General features: G+C 40.3%; 1 protein-coding gene across 5 annotated transcripts in view; it reads right to left on the bottom strand.

Moving 5' to 3' along the window:
• Lyst (lysosomal trafficking regulator) overlaps nucleotides 1-14,723 on the bottom strand; it is a 202,142-nt gene extending 187,419 nt beyond the window's left edge. For 2 of the 5 annotated variants that reach the window (XM_063276781.1, XM_063276775.1), the window contains exon 1: nucleotides 14,536-14,695. The gene's annotated coding sequence lies outside the window, so the exon portion shown is untranslated. Of the gene's footprint in view, nucleotides 1-9,502; nucleotides 11,960-14,535 lie in introns of all 5 variants that reach the window. The other 3 variants (XM_063276776.1, XM_063276778.1, NM_053518.2) reach the window with 3 other exon arrangements.
• Nucleotides 14,724-19,738: the final 5,015 nt, after the last annotated feature.

Raw genomic sequence — 19,738 nt, 5'->3', positions numbered from 1 at the left:
ACTGAAGGAACACCCATTCAGAGCCTGCCCCACATGTGGCCCATACATATACAGCCACCCAATTAGACAAGATGGATGAAGCAAAGAAGTGCAGGCCGACAGGAACCAGATGTAGATCTCTCCCGAGAGACACAGCCAGAATACAGCAAACACAGAGGCGAATGCCAGCAGCAAACCACTGAACTGAGAATAGGATCCCCGTTGAAGGAATCAGAGAAAGAACTGGAAGAGCTCGAAGGGGCTCGAGACCCCATATGTACAACAATGCCAAGCAACCAGAGCTTCCAGGGACTAAGCCACTACCTAAAGACTATACATGGACTGACCCTGGACTCTGACCTCATAGGTAGCAATGAATATCCTAGTAAGAGCACCAGTGGAAGGGGAAGCCCTGGGTCCTGCTAAGACTGAACCCCCAGTGAACTAGATTTTTGGGGGGAGGGTGGCAATGGGGGGAGGGCGGCAATGGGGGGGAGGGTTGGGAGGGGAACACCGATAAGAAAGGGGAGAGGGGGGATGTTTGCCCGGAAACCGGGAAAGGGAATAACACTCGAAATGTATATAAGAAATACTCAAGTTAATAAAAAAAATAAAAAAAATAAAAAAAAAAAGAATGGAATGTGATGACAGAAGCCAAAAAAAAAAAAAAAAAAAAAAAAAAAAAAAAGAGTACTGGTTGCTCTTCCAGAAGACCTGGGTTCAAATCCCAGTACCCACATAGTACCTTACAACCATCTGTTAACTCTAGTTCCAAAGGATTTGACAAAGGATTCCAAAGGATTCTTCTGGTTTCTTTAAGCACTGCATGCATGTTGTACACAGATATATATGCAGGCAAAACTTAAGTTAAATCTCTTTTAAAGGATTTTTTTTAATCCAGGTCTTAAAGGAAATCAATGCTTAATGCATGTTATAAACAGTAAGAAGTCAATAAATACCAAATCACTTAATGCTAACACTTAATAGAAAACACTTAAATACTCGAATACTTTTAAGAAACTTTCCCAAGCTAAGGCTCTAATACAAACTTAGAAAAGCCTTTTTCTATTCCACAACTAACTGTGAAGTACTAAGAAAGGTGATACACAAACTCTTAAAATCCTTAGCCAAGTTTCCTATCTTTAAAAAACCTTAGGAATAAAAGTTGATATTGGTCATCAGCTGAGTGGAACCTCTAGGAGGACAATCATGCAGGGTTCCTGTCTGTAAACATAATAGGGTATCATTAATAGTGCCAGGGATGGGTTCTTGCCCATGGACTGGGTCTCAAATTGGTCCAGTCACTGGTTGGCCATTCACTCAGTCTCTGCTCCATCTTTGTCCTTACACTTTTTATAGGCAGGGCAAATTTGGGGTTGAGGGTTTTGTGAATGGGTTGGTGTCCTCATCTCTCCACTGGGAGTCCTGCCTGGCTTCAGGAGGAGGTCACTTCAGGCCCATATTCCCAACTGCTAGGAGTTTTAGCTAGAGTCATTCCCATAGACATAACTTCCTATCCCCCATCCCAGAGCTCTGGCTCACATCGTAGCTAACCAAAACGGAGGCAGAGACCCATAAGCAAACAGATGGAATTCAGGGAGTCTTGTGGAAGAGTTGGGGAGAAGGATTGAGGGGCCCAGAGTAGACAGGAACTCCACAGGAAGACCAACAGAGTCAACTAACTTGGACCCTTGGGGACTCCCAGGGATTGAACCACCAACCAAAGAGCATATGTGGGCTGGACCTAGGACTCCTCACACACATATATGTTGCATATGTGCAGCTTGGTCTTCATGTGGGTCCTCCAACAATTGGAGCAGGGGATGTCTTTGACTCTGTTACCTGTGGATCCTGTTCCCCTGACTGGGTTGCCTAGTGAAAAGATTGCCTCAGTGAAAGAGGATATGCCCAGTCTTGCAGTGACTTGATGTGCCAGGGTAGGTTGGTACCCAAGGGGGCCTCCTATTCTCAGAAGAGAAGCAGAAGGGAAATGGGGGAGGAGTAAAAGGGGGTTTGTGATCTGGATGTAAAGTGAACAAATTAATTAATGGAAAAAGTTGGTATATCATTTATGTTATGTTAAAGATTACAATTCAAAGCATACAGGCTTTTTAAAAAGTTCTTAAACTTTTATTATAGGCATATAGCTCTTCATACTTTCTGAAGAAACATTAAAAAATCATTTGAAGCCTAAACCTAATGCAAAGTGAAAATAATAAAATAATTTCTATAGCAAAATCATAATAATCAAGTTTTATATGTTTTTCTGACATATACAAAAGATTCCACAAAATAAGGTCTAGAAATCCTAAACACAGATATTCATAAGCCTTAAAGATACCTTGTATGTCAGGTAAGAGACTCGAACCTATAGTCAGTCTCAGAAAGCCACACAGAATGACCATGATGGGTTTAAAACCAACCTAGACTACATCTTGGAAGGTTAGACAGTGCAAATTTCCTCTTATTCTTCCATAATGTCTACATAGACAATACCCCCTTTAAAGAAAGGATGAATTTAGTTGGTACAGCAAATATAGAAAAATGTTTCTTGTTATATTTCAGTCCAAGAAATCAAAGAGTGGGGTCAAATCAAGATGCAGTTGTTGAATCAACTGTTCTGTAAGCATGCGTAAAGCGGGCTAATTAAGGGAGATGAACACAGTGTCTGGGAGAACTGAAGCAAAAAAATATTTTCTGAGATAAGACTTTTCAAATCTAATCCACACTCATCATCACAATAAGTTTCTATCCCTATGTTGAGAATATGGACAGGTAAGCTTGGCATGGTGGCACACGTGTGCAATTCTAGCACTTGAGAGGTTAAAACATGAGATGTGCCTCAAGTTCAAGCTCAGTGAATTCTAGGATAGCTAGGGCTAGTGAGACATCTTCTTATCTATAATAATAATAATAATAATAATAATAATAATAATAATAATAATAATAGACAGACACATAAAGAAAAATAACATTATCCATGAATCACATACTGGAAGCCAATTGCTATAGGTTCCTAGGATACTCAGACATATTTTGGCCAATGAATTACATTCCTAAAACACACTTAAATGTTCAGGATATTAGTAATATACTAGATGAAATGTCAGACTAAAAATAAAAGATATTTTTGAGTTTTTGTGTTACCTCAAATATGTATGAACCCTCACCCCTACTTTTTTTTTAGAATCTTTGAATGAATATTTATATTTTTATTGGATACTTTTTTATTTACATTTCAAATGTTATTCCCTTTCCCTTCCATAAACCTCCTATCCCATCCTCCTTCCCCCTTCTTCTATAAGGGTATTTCCCCACCTATCCTCTCACCCCTTCCCATCTCCCCTCCCTGACATTCCCCTACACTGGGACATCGAGCCTGCACAGAACCAAAGGCTTCTCCTCCCATTGGTGGCCAACAAAGCCATCCTCTACTATATATGCAGCTGGAGTCATGGGTCTCTCCATGTGTTCTCTTTGGATGGTGGTTTAGTCCCTGGGAGTTCTGTTTGACTGCTCCTTCAGCTCCTTCAATCCTTTCCCTAACTGGGGGCCCTGTTCTCAGTTAAATGGTTGGCTACAAACATTCACCTCTGTATTTGACATGCTCTGGAACAGACTCTCAGGAGACAACTTTATCAGGCTCCTGTCAACACACACTTCTTGGCATCAGCAATATTGTTTGGGTTTGGTGGTTGTATGTATATGGGCTAAGTCCCCAGGTGGGCAGGTTCTTAATGGTCATTCCTTCAGTTTCTGCTCCAAACTTTGTCTCTGTATTTCCTCCTGTGAATATTTTTATTCCCGCTTCTAAGAAGGACTGACGCATCCACATTTTGGTCTTCCTTTTTCCTGAGCTTCATGTGGTCTGTGGATTGCATCTTGGGTAATCCAAGCTTTTGGGTTAATATCCACTTATCAGTGAGTGTATTCCATGTTTTTTTGTGATTCAGTTACCTCACTCAGGATGATATTTTCTAGTTCCATCTATTTGCCTACGAATTTCATAAAGTCATTGTTTTTAATAGCTGAGTAGTACTACATTGTGTAAACATTTTCTTTATCCATTCCTCTGTGAAGGGCATCTGGGCTCTTTCCAGCTTCTGTCTATTATAAATAAGGCTGCTATGAACATAGTGGAGCACGTGTCCTTGTTATGTGTTGGAGCATCTTTGGGTATATGCTCAGGAATGGTATAGCTAGGTCTTCAGGTAGTACTATGTCCAATTTTCTGAGGAACCTCCAGACTGATTTCCAGAATGGTTGTACCAGCTTGCAATCCCACCAACAATTCACCCCCACTTTTTAACTGTTAGTTTGATATTGGTTTGCCAATTTGTTTTAAAACAGGGTCTAACTAATCAGCCCAGGTCACTCCAAACTTAGGATCCTCCTGATCTAGCCTCCTGAGTCCCCAGAACTGGGTGTATGTCATTAATTCCAGCCCATCTCCTACTATTCTTATATTCAGAAAATTAAAACTAGATAATTTCTAAATGTCACTTTGGACTGTGAACTTTCATGACAGTATACAAATAAAAATATGTAACAAGCATGAAGCTCCATTTACAATATTTCCTTAGTGTGAGTAAAACCAGATTTTGTCAAAATAACAATGCTAGTATTTTATTTTAAAAAAAAATGAGGAGTAGAGCTGGAAAGGTGGTTTAGCAGTTAAGAGCACTTGCTGCTCTAGCAGAGGACCCAGTTTCTGTTCCCGGCACCCCTATCAGGCGACTCACAACAAAAAAATGCAAGAATAATTATCAGATTATTGTGTTTGGAAGCACCAGTAAAGCATTTTAATCTTTAAGAAATCCCAAGTGGAGGCTGAGGATACAGCTCAGTATCAGAGCCCTTGCTTGGCACTCAAGACCCTGGGTGCAACACACACACACACACACACACACACACACACACACACACTCTCACACTCTCTCTCTCTCTCTCTCTCTCTCTCTCTCTCTCTCTCTCTCTCTCTCTCTCTCTCTCTCTCTCTCAAAATGCAGTAAAGTCCAAAAAGTAAGTGCAGAAAGCGGTGTAATGAGGAAGCTGATGGACATGCAGAGCTGCCCTACAAGTTACACCAGAACACCTTCCTTGCACTGGTCACACTACATTTCCCACTTCAATGGATGAATAACCAGAGGTTACAACAATGAGTGCATTTTATGAACTCATAAATATGTTTTGCTGCCCTTTTAAAGAGGCCACATTATTATGATAAAAAAGAGGAAACTGTTCTTACCACTGTTTTAATTTCGCACTCACCCAAACTCGATGTATTTAATAGTTCTGCTGCTTCAACACAATGAATTATGTCTTCTAAGGAGTGAAGACAACTATGGAACCAATAAAAACTGCAGCAAGATCAAAAACAATGCCTTTATGAAATTCATAGACAAATGGTTGGAACTGGAAAATATCATCCTGAGTGAGGTAACCCAATCACAGAAAAACACACATGGTATGCACTCATTGATAACTGGCTATTAGCCCAAATGCTTGAATTACCCTAGATGCCTAGAACAAATGAAACTCAAGACGGATGATCAAAATGTGAATGCTTCACTCCTTCTTTAAAAGGGGAACAAGAATACCCTTGGCAGGGAATAGAGAGGCAAAGATTAAAACAGAGACTGAAGGAACACCCATTCAGAGCCTGCCCCATATGTGGCCCATACATATACAGCCACCCAATTAGACAAAATGGATGAAGCAAAGAAGTGCAGACCAACAGGAGCCGGATGTAGATCTCTCCTGAGAGACACAGCCAGAATACAGCAAACACAGAGGCGAATGCCAGCAGCAAACCACTGAACTAAGAACGGGACCCCTGTTGAAGGAATCAGAGAAAGAACTGGAAAAGCTTGAAGGGGCTCGAGACCCCTTATGAACAACAATGCCAAGCAACCAGAGCTTCCAGGGACTAAGCCACTACCTAAAGACTATACATGGACTGACCCTGGACTCTGACCTCATAGGTAGCAATGAATATCCTAGTAAGAGCACCAGTGGAAGGGGAAGCCCTTGGTCCTGCTAAGACTGAACCCCCAGTGAACGTGATTGCTGGGGGGAGGGCGGCAATGGGGGGAGGGCGGGGAGGGGAACACCCATAAAGAAGGGGAGGGGGAGGGATTAGGGGGATGTTTGCCCGGAAACCAGGAAAGGGAATAACATTTGAAATGTAAATAAGAAATACTCAAGTTAATAAAAAAAAATAAGGGTTGGGGATTTGGCTCAGTGGTAGAGCGCTTGCCTAGTGAGCGCAAGGCCCTGGGTTCGGTCCCCAGCTCTGAAAAAAAGAAAAGAAAAAAAAAAAGAAAAAAAAGAAAATAAAATGAAATAAAAACTGCAGCAAGTCACATTTGAGTAGATCAATGTTAAAGAATATTAAAAACATAAATATGGATTACTATATTTAATCATAAGACATCTCCAATGTACAAAATACAGCTAATTTTTAAAAAAGAGATAAGTATAAAGAAAAAAAGGCCCCAGAAAATAACAAGCATGTCAACAATCTGTTGGATAGCTCAGAGCTAAAAACAGTAAAGAGAAAATGAGAGTTAGTCCTCACTAGGTATAAACTGAATACTTCCAACCACTGTAGTATTTGACACTTTTAATTAATAAATTTGTCTTATTTATTTAAAACACATCTCCCAGGAGCTAGAGCAATGGCTCAGAAGTTAAGAGCACTTGTTGGTCTTGCAAAGAACCTAAGTTTGGTTCCCAACACGCATACACATTTAAATCTTTTTTAAAAATCTTGCAAGACAGGTGCTGTGAATCTCAGAACAGAAAAAAATACGCAACTATGATTGTGAGTGTGAGGTTAACCTGGGCTACAAAGTAAAACCCTATCTCAAAAAAGTCCAGAACATATTTTCCTCTTTCTTCTGCCTTTGTAATGACATCAACACTTTCTGACTTGACATCTCCCAGCTCCCTCTTAGTATTTAACCCCTCAACTCCATTACCCTCTTCATGGCTTGCACTTAAAACAGGGCAAGTACCCCACTGACACCTCCTGTGTCAAGAAAACTAAGATTGTCTATAATGGAAGTACACTTCCCCTCTGCTCTGGGCACTGCAACCTGGGATTTGCTCACAGCCCTCCCTGGAAACTACTCAGGTCAAGAGCAATGATACCTAAATGCCAAATTCCCCCAACAACCATGCTCTAGTACTTCTCTGACCAGATTTCTCTGTAAAATATAAAGCATATGAAAATCAATGATCCTTCTGTTCTTAACCCTCTCTTCTGACTTATGGGATCACATATATACTCATATATATACATCCTCTTCTGATTACAGCCTAGTCCTTGTCTAGATTCTTCTCTGCCAGCTCCTCATGTTGATGAGGCTCTGGATTCTACCCTCCTCCTCATTACACTGTGTGTCTGTACTCTCGTTCTATGAACTAAACCACTTCTGAGGTTTCAGCTATCAACTACATGTTCAATGACTTCCTAAATGCTCATACAAAGATGAGTCCAGAATTTCTTATTTAAGAGGTAGCCAGAAAGTCTCTGGACAGCACCATGACACTAGAGAAAACATTCTTATGCTGGTACCATACAAGCCCCTCTAATAAAAGACTCAGTGCACTCAATCTCAGAATCTACCCTTTTCCAATGTAACTCCTCTGCTTACCTTCACTGGGGCGCCCAGCCTAGTCCTGGATTATTTTGTCCAAGCATAATTAATAATGACACCCTTTGTTCTCAAAATACCATCTATTTGACCAACAAACTGTATGACTGCCCCACATACTCACCCATTCCTCTGAGGTTTTGTATCCTACTAGGTAAGTCCTCCTTAAACTTTTTGTTGTTTTACACACACACACACACACACACACACACACACACACACACACATATATGAATATATAAAAAAGAGTATGTGTGTGTATGCACGCGTGCACTCGCGCAGATATACATGTGTATGTGTGCATGACCTCAGAAACATCATCCATCTTTTTTGAGACAGTGTATCCCACTGTCCTGGAATTCAACAGTTAGGTTAAACTGGACAACTAGGCAGGGGTCCTGTTGTATCTGCCTCCCCAGAGCTGCAATTTTAAGTGCATGCTACTAGGGCTACCATTTTTACATGGCTTCAAAACATATGAGGCAGACACTTTACTGGGTAACTCCTGAGCCCCCTGCCCATGTACTTTACTCCTTCCTAAGCCCCATCACTGTTGCTAAGAAGCTAGAATACCTTCACCTCCTCTTCTCAATGACATCATTACATCACCAAGTTCTCAGTCTGGGAAAAGTCACTATTCATGAGGATTCTCGAACATAGTGCTTCATTTTATCTACATTCAGGGTTACATTTACAGTTGTCACCTACTGGTCAGGTTTTGAGTAGGACGTTACAATTTATTATCAACATCGTACGTTCTCCACAAGAGCTGATCTTCTGGGGTTTATTATTTATAAGAACAAGTAATCCTAATATACTAGTGTTAACCTTTATTTTTCATGGTTCCTGCTTTGCAGATTAGCACAGTTTAATAGCTGGCCATAAGGACTTTCAAGCTAGGCAGACCCAGGTACTCCAGGTTGTGTAGTTTCAGGAAAGCACTGACTAGCACTAGCAGTACTATTGTTGTGATTAGCACTATTAAGACTGGTTTCCCAGAAAGCAGCTATATTTTGACTTTTATTACTTAAAATTGTTCCAACTCTGAAATTTTAAATTCAAAATTTTTATGTTTACCCCTTTTTCCACCTCTAGAATTTCATTACTACCATAAATCCGACATAAGTCCTGTTTTATTAAGATTCTTCACCTTCTCTACTCTCCACATGTATCAGCCTCAAGTTGGCTTGGCTTTTCCCCAATTGAGTAGGAGACCTGGGTGTCACTGCTTTGAACAATGACCCCACTGCCATCTACCATTCCTTGGTGTCATACCACTCTTCTTGCCAGGTTCTTCATTACACCATTCTTTCCTATTCCCATCCAGGTTCAGTTTACCACACTTGCTTTTTCGTCTAACCAAAGCAGATCATGGAGAAAACTACTTAACCATTCTGAAAACCCCTGAACATTTGTGATTTCAAATCTAAGAATATTTATCAGAATTCAGTAATTAGGTCACTAGTCCTTGTTTAAATTCATTCATCTCCATACAAGAGCTCTTTTCTGGACTCAATTAGCAACAAAAACCAAGAAATTCCAATACAGTAGGCTTAAAGTATTTCCCAAGCATACCCAACTCACATTTTTCAGTCTGAGCAGAAAACCTTGCTTCACAGAGAAAAGAGACAGCACCCTGGATGTTCAGCTCTACCTAAACCCACTGCCTTATTTCCTTTTCTTTTGCAAACAGGAAGACATTGTTATTCTTCTGAGTAACCCTTTTTACATTTGCTCCTGGGCCCACACCTCCCGCTTCTTTCATACTATATTCAATCAATTAGCACCTTTCTATTATAGGAAACATCTTTCCCTCAATTCACACAAGTATCTTTGACATTACTCCTTAAAGAAAAACATACTGGCCAATCCACCTCCCAGGTCAAGATTCCATGCACTGTCTCATCTTCTTTTCCAAAGTATCTGAAAGGCTATACCTACAGAATAAAGATGTTTTTACATAATTAGATTTATTTAATTCTATACAACTTGGCTCAATGAAAAAAATTAAACAACTACATTCCCCCAAACTGAAAACTGATTTTGTTTCTGTTTCATGTATTTTAAAAATTAAACATAATCAGCATCACTATTTATCCAGTTTAGACTCTGCAAAGCCTGCTTTCTTTCCTTTCCTTTATTCCATTTCTTAGGCTAGGACTACTACTGCTCACACTTTTTCCATCTTAAACTAACTCAGGGGGTGGGCTTCTCAAGATTAAATACTGAGTGCATATTCTGCACATCGTGATGTGCTATAAAAAGAATATGCTGTTATTATGCTGTCTTAAACAAAGTGAGCATGAGGTTAGATCACTGACTTATTCTTTAAAAATGGATGGGTCTCAGTAATCAATGCTTTCTTTTCTGATCATGAGTCATGAAGTACTTGGCAATCTAACATAATTTTTCTGAGACTCAGTGTCAAATCTTTCAATATACAATTTCTCAGATTCACCTCTATTCTTCAGTTTCGAAGGGTAAAATAGGCAATTTTACTGGGCATGATGGTGTACACCATTTATTTCAGCACTCAAGGAAAGGAGGATCACAAATTCCAGCCAACCATAAAGCAGTTTTAGGTTCACCTTAAAATCAAATGGAAAAAGCAAATCACATATTGCTGTCTCCACACACGCACAGCTTCTCTGGCTATAAACATCCCACACCACAGGTACATTGGTTACTAACAAACTTACATTGACAGATCATTCTCATCCCAATGTCACAGTTTACATTAAGACCCACAGTTGTACATACAACAGGTTTTGACAAATGTATGATATACACCCACCACTATGGTGTTGTACTGCCCTAAAAATCCTCTGTGTTCTCTGCCCATTTATTATTCCCTTTCTTCAACTTCTGGTTTTCTGTCTCCAGAGTTTTGCTTTGCTTTTTCCAGAATTTCTCATACTTGGAATAATAAAGTACATAACTTTTTCAGACTACCTTCTTTCATTTGGTAATATGTACTTCAGGTTCCTGTTTTTTGAAGCTTGAGATTCTTTTAAATACCACTTATTAAAGTGTAATTGGCATGACATGGAACACGCTGTATCTTTAAAGTTCAGTTTCAACATACGTGTACATCCATGAAACAATGGTCATAATTGAGATAGAGATGGTGGAACCTGTCTATCATTCCCTGCAGTTTTCTCCTACATCCTAGTTATCTCTCCCTTCAGTACCTCCTCCCTTACCTCATCTATACCTCGAGCATCCCTGATTTGATTCCTGCCACTATACATAAAAGCACATTTTCTAGATGGAACTACAAAGTTCATAGTGGTTTTATTTAATTGTAGGATTGTGATTGTGTATGTGTATGTGCATGCACGTAAGTGTGTTGGGGGTGTTTGGCTTTCTACACATAGCATAATTACTTTGTAGGATCTTATAGTCCATTACTCAACTACTAATTAGTAACCTACTATATAAATGGCTCTTTACTTTTCAAAGATTGGTAGAAACAGTTTTATAAACATGACTAAATGTATGTGGAATCCTAGTGTTCCTCTAATTTTTCCATTTATTTAATGGCTGGAAGCTCTCATTTCCTCACCACTGTGGGTTTCAATTTCAAAGACTAACATTTGAATGAAACAATGACTATCCTTTTGGAAAATAATTGTATTTCTTAACTAATCAAGATGACTGGTTTTAAGCATTAGTATTTCATGATATTAGGTACTTTTATTCCTTATTCTATTCTTTCCAGTGCTTAGACTTAGTAAACATTCAAAGATTCCGAATGTATCTCATCTCTCTCAAGCACTATAAGCAAGACCTAGGGAATTAAGAGGTACAAGAACAAACATTGGTGAGAAGCAACAATGAAAAGGTAGACCCAATAAGAATAGAGATGCTGCACTAACTCCATGATCAGTTTGCAGTTACCCACTAATCTAATAGAGGGCAGATATGCTGAAAGTTTATTATAAAGTAGTAGTGATTTTCTGGTTCTTCATTGTAAAGTGTAGATCTCAGGACTACATATTTTCTGATACAAGTATTTTGTTGTTGTTTTCTTTCCCAGTACTAAAGATTAAACCCAGGGACCTGTGCATGTCAGACAAGTACTCTGCCACCCTGCCACATTCTCAACCCCATTTTCTCACAGCCTCACTAAGCTGTTAAACTGTCCAGGCTGGTCTTGAACATGTGATCCTCCTGCTTCAGTCTCCCAAGTAGTTGGGACTACAGTGATGCTCCATCAAGTTTTACAGATCAAAGTATATTTGTCTAATACTTTATATTCTGATGTTAAGAAAAAAATTCTCCATTTAGAATGTGATGGTCCATTTATTTCAAGTCATCTGTAATAAAACAAAAGAATTAAGATAATCTCTTTGTTGCTTATTAGAAAAGCATTTTAAAAATTCAGGTCATTTACATTGTAATTTCACAAATGGCCAAGAAAAGCCACATTTGATAACATTTTGGGAGCTTAAATTCTTTTCAACAGGCATCTAAAAATAATTTTAAAAAAATCAGATGAAGGTGTTCAAGTTAAATATAGCAGCAGACTATAAAAATACTCGGGAGTTCTGTATTGTATGGCTTTCTCTACAACTAAAACTAACAAACACATGGACTAAGTCCAATCAAATAAAACCAAAACTACATTTGGGAACATAAATGACTAAGTTGGTTCAAAACAACTAAAAAGAAAATGAACCAGAGAAACGGCTTAGTAAAAGTACTTTCTTAGCATGCTCAAAGCACTGGGTTTGATTCCCAACACTGGGAGGGAAAAAAAAAGAGGTAAACATGAAAGAAAAATTGTCCATTTATGGGCAAAGTGGTTAAGCTCATGGAATAGTCAAGGCAACATAAAAAAATCTGAAATGCAAAGCCACTAATATCTACTATGAATAATCTCCACTTGGATGTTTTATTTTATCTCCTAAAACCTAACCTCCCAGCCAAGCCTACTCTTCTCAGAAAGCTCTCCGTACCTTCCTACTCTATCGTTCTTGCTAAAGACAAAATGGTTGCTGTCCTCTACATCTCTATACACAATGTATTAAAAAGTCAATAACCTCTCACCACAGCCACAAATTCTTATGTCACTTCTGGCAGCATTACACTAATATCCCTAGAGTTGGTATCTGCTTCTGTTCCTGCTAACCCTTCCCCCACATGGTGGTATATTTTCCAATTAGCCATAGTATGGTTCCTTTGGAAATCAAGCTTGATAATATCAGTTTGTAATCAAAAAGAGGACTCCTCTCCCTACAAAGGCCTATGAAGCCTTTCAGAATCTGATCTCTCACCCTTTTAATCTGTCAGTACTCTACAACTCTTACTTAACTGGCTCCAACATAGCCAGACCAGACTTTCAGCTCTCTTCAGACTTTAGTCTCCACACTATTGCCTCAGGGCTTTTGCAAGTGGCTTTCTCACTGCACATCCTTCCCTCAGAAAAGAGCATGGATCACCCCTCACTTCCTTCCGGTTATCAAATGTCGTTTTTTTCCAGAAGGCCTTTCCTAACTACCTCTAATCAAATTGCAACCCATTTCTGGCTCTGTCTTCTCCCTGCTTTTTCTCTAAGTCCTTTAATATCATCTGACAAGGGCATATTCTATTTACTTATGATCTAAGGTTCTTCCAGAAGATGAAGGGGGTATTTATCTGCTTACAAAAAGTGTATGGCCCACAATACACATATCAGATCTTTGCTAAATGCATGTATATGAAATTTATTGTCTGGGAAGTGTTTTAATGGAAACTAAATTACAGAAACTCATCTCTCTCTCTCAATATCTATATGTATTAGTATCAACGTGGATGACAGCAAAAAGCAACAGAAAGTTCCTTGCAAGGCTCTTTAAAAACAAATATCCCCTACAAATTAGCTACATAATAAAAGCTAAGAGCCAACATCTTTATTAGTATAAGGTTACTAGGTGTGGAATTTAAACGTAATGGCAGATCAGTGCCTTCAGGAAGAAAAAACTCAAATCAATGTGCCATATCAATCTGTTAAACAAACCCTGGAGAAAATGGAAAATGAATTTGATCCTTAAGGAAATACTGGCCAGAATTCAACACAAATGTGTATTCAACACGAGTCAACACCCTAAAATTTTTCTCTCACACCAGTAACTTCTCTCTCTCTCTCTCTCTCTCTCTCTCTCTCTCTCTCTCTCTCTCTCTGTGTGTGTGTGTGTGTGTGTGTGCGCGTGTGTGTGTGTGTGTGTGTGTGTGTGTGTGTGTGTGTGATGTTTTGCTGTTTTGTTTATCCTTTTGAGGATTGGATGAGGACACTTTTCTTGACTCCCTGAGCTCCAACCCTCCATCATGAACCCTCCGCCTCCTGTGGCAGAATAAATCTCCCTAGGTCATCTCTCTATTATATTAACATCTCAGCCACCGCTCTAGAGATGCGCGCGAACCACGAAGGGTTGTTTGCGGAGTCCCGCAGCAGGTGTCACGGGCAGGGAAGGGAGAGCAGGGACTCAGGAGCACCAGGGTAGGAATGACAGATGGGCCCGCAGCTCGAAGTGAGGCGCCCTGAACCTGTCAGCTCCCGCTGTCACCTGTAGGGAAGGACCCGGCAGGCTGAGGGGTATCGGTGGTCCCGGACAAGCGCTCCCCGAGGTGAAGCGCCCCCTGAGGGCACTGGCCCGTCGCAAGAGCTGGCGGGTAAGTAAAGTTAGTATGGGGTCCGCGCCGCCATCCCATCACAGTCCTCGGGGCCGGGGACCGCCTTAATCAGCAAACGTGCAGAGCTCCGAGTGCAAGCGAACCCCGGCCCGGCCGAGCTCCGGGCACCACCCGTTCCCTCAGGGCGGCACGACCCCGCCCGGGCAGCCCGCCACCTTCCCGCCATGCCCCGCTGAAGTCGAGACCCTGACCCTCGAAAGGAGCCCGCTGCCGTCTTTACCTCCGTTCTCTGGTCCGCCGCGAGGCTCGCACCCTTGCAAGAGAATCCCGACTCGCCACAGCTGCCCGGCTAGCGTGAGCTCTCACCCCCGCCCCCTCAGGTAACCCGGGAAACCGGGAACACCACCCCTTCCTCCCCCTCCCGGACCTAGAACCGCTCCTCTGCGCATGCGCACAGGCCCCACCTCGAGTGCCTAGCGTCCCGCCCCGCCGGGAGGGCACGCCGGGGTCGCCGACGTGATGCGTGGAGAATCTCAGCCAATGAGAGGAAGAAGGCGGGACAAGTGCAGGGGGCAGGCCCTGTGCAGCTTCTCTGAGTTTCACTCCTCCCTGCAGCATAAAGCCTTGTCCAACCCTGAGACTCAGCCCCTGAAGTGCAAATAAAGGGTCTTCTTTCTACTGTAAACTTACGTTCACTGGAAAAGCTACTTCTGTGTTGAAGACTGCTCAAAGCGACTGACTGACTAGAACTTTACCATTATGGAATGATGAATGATCAGTAGCCAAAATTATCTTGGACTATCTTTAGGTCCTTTAAAAACCTCTTATTACCAACCTCTGTAGCTGACCTAAGATCTTTGTGGCTGTTATGTAAAACATTTGGAATGTATTGTTAGACTTAGCCAACGACTGGCTTTTCAGCAATGCTCAAAGGAATATCATCAGCGGGAGATTTTCCTGCTGTGCTGTAGTCTGCCCACCTGGTGTCCTTTTCCCTGTATTTGGCAAATATATTTATTTATGGTCTTTTGTTCTATGTCTGTAAGACCTCGTGTAAACCTCTTCCACAATAGAACGTATAATTCTGGGAAACTCGAGTCTGTATTACTAAGCAATATTCACTCAAAGTTGCCTCAGAATAAATTTTCCTTGTTTTTATTTTTTGTTTTGTTTTGTTTTCATGGACAGTATATGCGATGAATTGTTGTCCTATCTTCTGTTGAAGGTCAAAGGCTTTAAAAAAAAATAGTTGGGGCCTGACCCTATATTTCTGTCAAGAAACAGAAAGAGAGAAACTTGCAAAAAATTCTGAGTCCAGAATTATGGCTTGCATACATTGGGCCATGTGACAAAGATTCTTACATAAATCAAACTTTAGTCTGACTTTTGAACCTTCATCTTGGCCCATGTGCTATGTGTGCACATCTTTGTAAACTCTAGGTTTAGCAATCGCCAAGGCAGTTTAGCAAGAATCCTCATATACACAATCACACCCTCCCTAGCTAACAAAAATGTTTCTGTCCCCACCTTTGGTATCTATTCATCCTGGCCTGCCTTCAACAAGAATCTTTCAAGGTTTGTGTTACCAAAATTTACCCCTGTTGGTATCAACCATGGTCTCCATGTTTCTTGACTATGAATCCCCACTTATCCCTAGTGTCTTTAGAACAAAGGCCAGCTCTATACCTGGGGTGGGGGTTGTTTTGTTTTATTTTGTTTTATTTTTTGTTACATTACCACTAGATAAAATTGGACTTTGCCGCTTTAACTTGTGCACAGCTGTGGTTTTCTCTGATGACTATTAATGTTACATACTTTAATTTAATATGCCAATCTCTTCTGAGTGTGAGAACCACAAGTTAAATAAAAGAATATCTGAGCCTCACCACAGACAGTCTAACTAAGCCTAAGATTGACAAAATGATGCTGCTATAGGCATTTGAACAGCTTAGGAGCCATCCTTTCTCATCTTCCAGCCATAACTGTGGCCAGCCTTTGAGATAACAGAACCATGAGGGGAAAGTCAAAGCTAATACTGATATATTTGGTATCATTTGGCAGTTTTTAAAGTCTTCCAATAATCAAATAGTCTATGGCTTGATCATGTAGCAGAAGAGTAAGGTGGAGACATTACAATCAATGACAGAAAAACCATGGAGTCCCCATTTTCACCACCAAAGGATACATATAATAGTTAGAACATGTCTGAGAAAAGCCCATGGCATACATATGTGAGGAAAGGCAGGGGCTGTGTAAATGATTTATAAAGACTCACAACCCCCATGGTCCATGCTTTGAGCTTTTGATCTCTCTCCAGCTCTGGCTCAAACATTTCTTCCTTAATAAACTTCCCTTTCTTTCTACCACTATCCTATGTGTCCCTGGTCCAATGCCTTGCTCTAAGACATAAACCCTGGAAATCCCAGTGGGTAGCTTCCACACTGCATAATCTGTCTATAATAGTAGGGAATCACTGTAGACCTAAGGCCTCCAGTCACTTTTTCGCCCAGGAATTGAGAAATTAAAACAATTCAGGATGTTATATTCAAAGGCTATTTACCAAATGCAACTCTTAATTCCTCAAATTCCTTAATGGCCTGATGATAAAGCAGAGTATACAGTTACCCACTGATGTGGCTGAAGGGGTCTCTCTAGGAAAATTTCTCTTTTTAAAATAGCTTCATCTGATTCCGGTATTTAACCATTAACAGCTCATATCTTCGGGCAGAGGTTACCCACTTCCTCTGGCAGGCAGTCTCTTAAAATGCCAGTATTCTGGGGATAGGCAACATACAAAGTGCTAAGATCTCTGCCTACCTCATGCCAGGCACTTGAAACCCTACAATGTCTCTAAACACAGAGAAGAAAAGTAGTTACACCTTACTGATCACATATTTACCCAAGAATGAATCTACTCTTGTTCACCCAAAGTTCTCCCACCAATTTAAAACAACAAAGAAATAAACAAACCTTTTTAGTGAACAAAAAGTAACAGAAAATTATCAAGTAACAAGCTGCTTTTTGTTTCCCTTGGAAGAGAAATTACAAATGAATGAGCAAGGCTTCATTAACTGGAAAGAAAATGGAAGACATTACATAATGGTATACACTGACCCTCAAAATATTTTTATTTGTAAAAGGCCAAAATAATGGCATTTATGACATTGTCCACCATCATCATAACGGATTTTAAAAAAGGCATTACAGTGTTTATTTTATTCAAGAACACTTTAGAATTAAGCCAAGTATAGTAGTGAACACTGGTAATCTTAGCATTTCAGAGACTAAGGCAAGACAATCGCCACAAATTCAATGCTAACCTTGAAAACTTGAATTTGATTCTTGAATTTGAACCTGCACAACTGAAGGAAAGAACTAAATTCTACAAGTTGTCCTCTGACCTCCACATGTGTTTCATGGCTTGTGCACATGCATACGCACACACATACCAAACAAGCAAACAAACATATAAGTAAATGTAAAAACAAAACTAACATGGCATATTAGAATATTATAATTCAAGCATGATAGTACATGCCTATCACTCCAGAAGTGGAGGCAGGAGGATCAGGAGTTCAAGGTCATCCTGGGCCACATAACCAGTTTGAGGCCCTTTCTTAAAACAACAAAAGCAAAAATGAGTAAATATGAATAAATAATAGAACACAAAGTATACACAAACTAAATCACTTAGCTTAAGGGATTTCAAATGAATATCAAAATAGTAATTGAGAACATACAAAGAAGAAAAACATCTAATGAGAGAAAAATGAATAATAAAGAAGAAAACTACTTATGTTTATTTGCTACCCTGGAGGACTTTTATAGCAGTAAATTGACAATAAAACTTGCCTCAGAATGAAAGCTAAAATGAGACTATAACATTAAGGCTTGAAAATATATACTGTAGAGTTCCCTGCACCCAAATTCCCTGGGGAAAAGAGCTGAACACCCAGGAGGGCAGACATCCAGAGGCTGCAGGACAGACTGCCACCTCTGCACACCTCTGCCTACATCTCTGGTGCAAGGAGAAACTGCACAGTGCCTTTGGACACAGGGATAGAGGGACAAACAGCCGCTGGTACCCATGGTATGGTCTGCACACAGGACCGAACTGAACTGGCCAAACACCTCCCTGCACCCAAATCCTGTGGGGGAGAGAGCTGGACCCTCAGAAGTGTGGATACTTCAGAGAAGTTAGAGGAGACTACCCTCTGCCCACAGTCCAGACCCAAGACGGAATTGCATAGTGCCAACTGGGCCCGCAGTGTGCAAGGACCTACGAGCAATCAGAGGCGGGACACTTTGATTCCTGCCCACACCTAGAGCTGGAAGACAGTCTCCAGAAGTGCCAACACACCTGAAATCAGAGCACCTGTTCTCAGGAAAGGCTGAAAGAAAACAGGAAAACAGTTCTACAGGAGTGCTGACACAGAGGCCTACAGCAGGGTCAAGTCACTCTCAAAAACAGCAAGACAAGCAAACACCAGAGACAACCCAATGGCTAGAGGCAACTCCAGGATCCTAAGCAACAGAAATCAAGACTATTTGGCATCATCAGAGCCCAGTTCTTCCACCAAAGAAAATACTGGGTATTCACCAGAAAAGCAAGATTTAGATTTAAAATCACATTTTGATAATGTTAGAGGACTTTAAGAAAGACATAAAGAACTCCCTTAGAGAAATGCAGGAAAACACAAGTAAACAAGTAGAAGCCCTTAGAGAGGAAACACAAAAATCCCTGAAAGAATTACAGGAAAACACAACCAAACAGGTGAATGAATTGAAAATGGAAATAGGAACAATAGAGAAAGCACAAAGGGAGACAACCCTAGATATAGAAAACCTAAGGAAACGACAAGGAGCTGTAGATACAAGCATCACATGAGATAGAAGAGAGAATCTTAGGGGCAGAAAATACCATAGAAAACATTGACACAACTGTCAAAGATAATATAAAACGCAAAAAGTTTCTAGCCCAAAACATACAGGAAATACAGGACACAATGAGAAGATCAAAACTAAGGATGAAAGGTATAGAAGAAAGTGAAGACTCCCAACTTAAAGGGCCAGTAAATATATTCAACAAAACCATAGAAGAAAACTTCCCTAAGCTAAAGAAATACTCCAAATGCTAGGGCACCTACATTCATAAAAGAAACCCTAATAAAGCTCAAAGCACACATTACACCTCACACCATAATAGTAGGAGATTTCAATACCCCACTTTCATCAACGGACAGATCATGGAAACAGAAATTAAACAGAGACATAGAAAAACTAACAGAAATTATGAAACAAATGTATTTAACAGATATTTATAGAACATTAAACAGAAATTAAACAGAGACATAGAAAACTAACAGAAATTATGAAACAATGGATTTAACAGATATTTATAGAACATTCCATCCTAAATCAAAAGGATATACCTTCTTCTCAGCACCTCATGGTACCTTCTCCAAAAGTGACCATAAAATCAG

Source organism: Rattus norvegicus, chromosome 17 (assembly GCF_036323735.1).
Source record: "Rattus norvegicus strain BN/NHsdMcwi chromosome 17, GRCr8, whole genome shotgun sequence".
NCBI lineage: Eukaryota > Metazoa > Chordata > Mammalia > Rodentia > Muridae > Rattus > Rattus norvegicus.
Note: the sequence above shows the minus strand (reverse complement) of the source record. Positions and strands in the feature narration are given on the sequence as shown.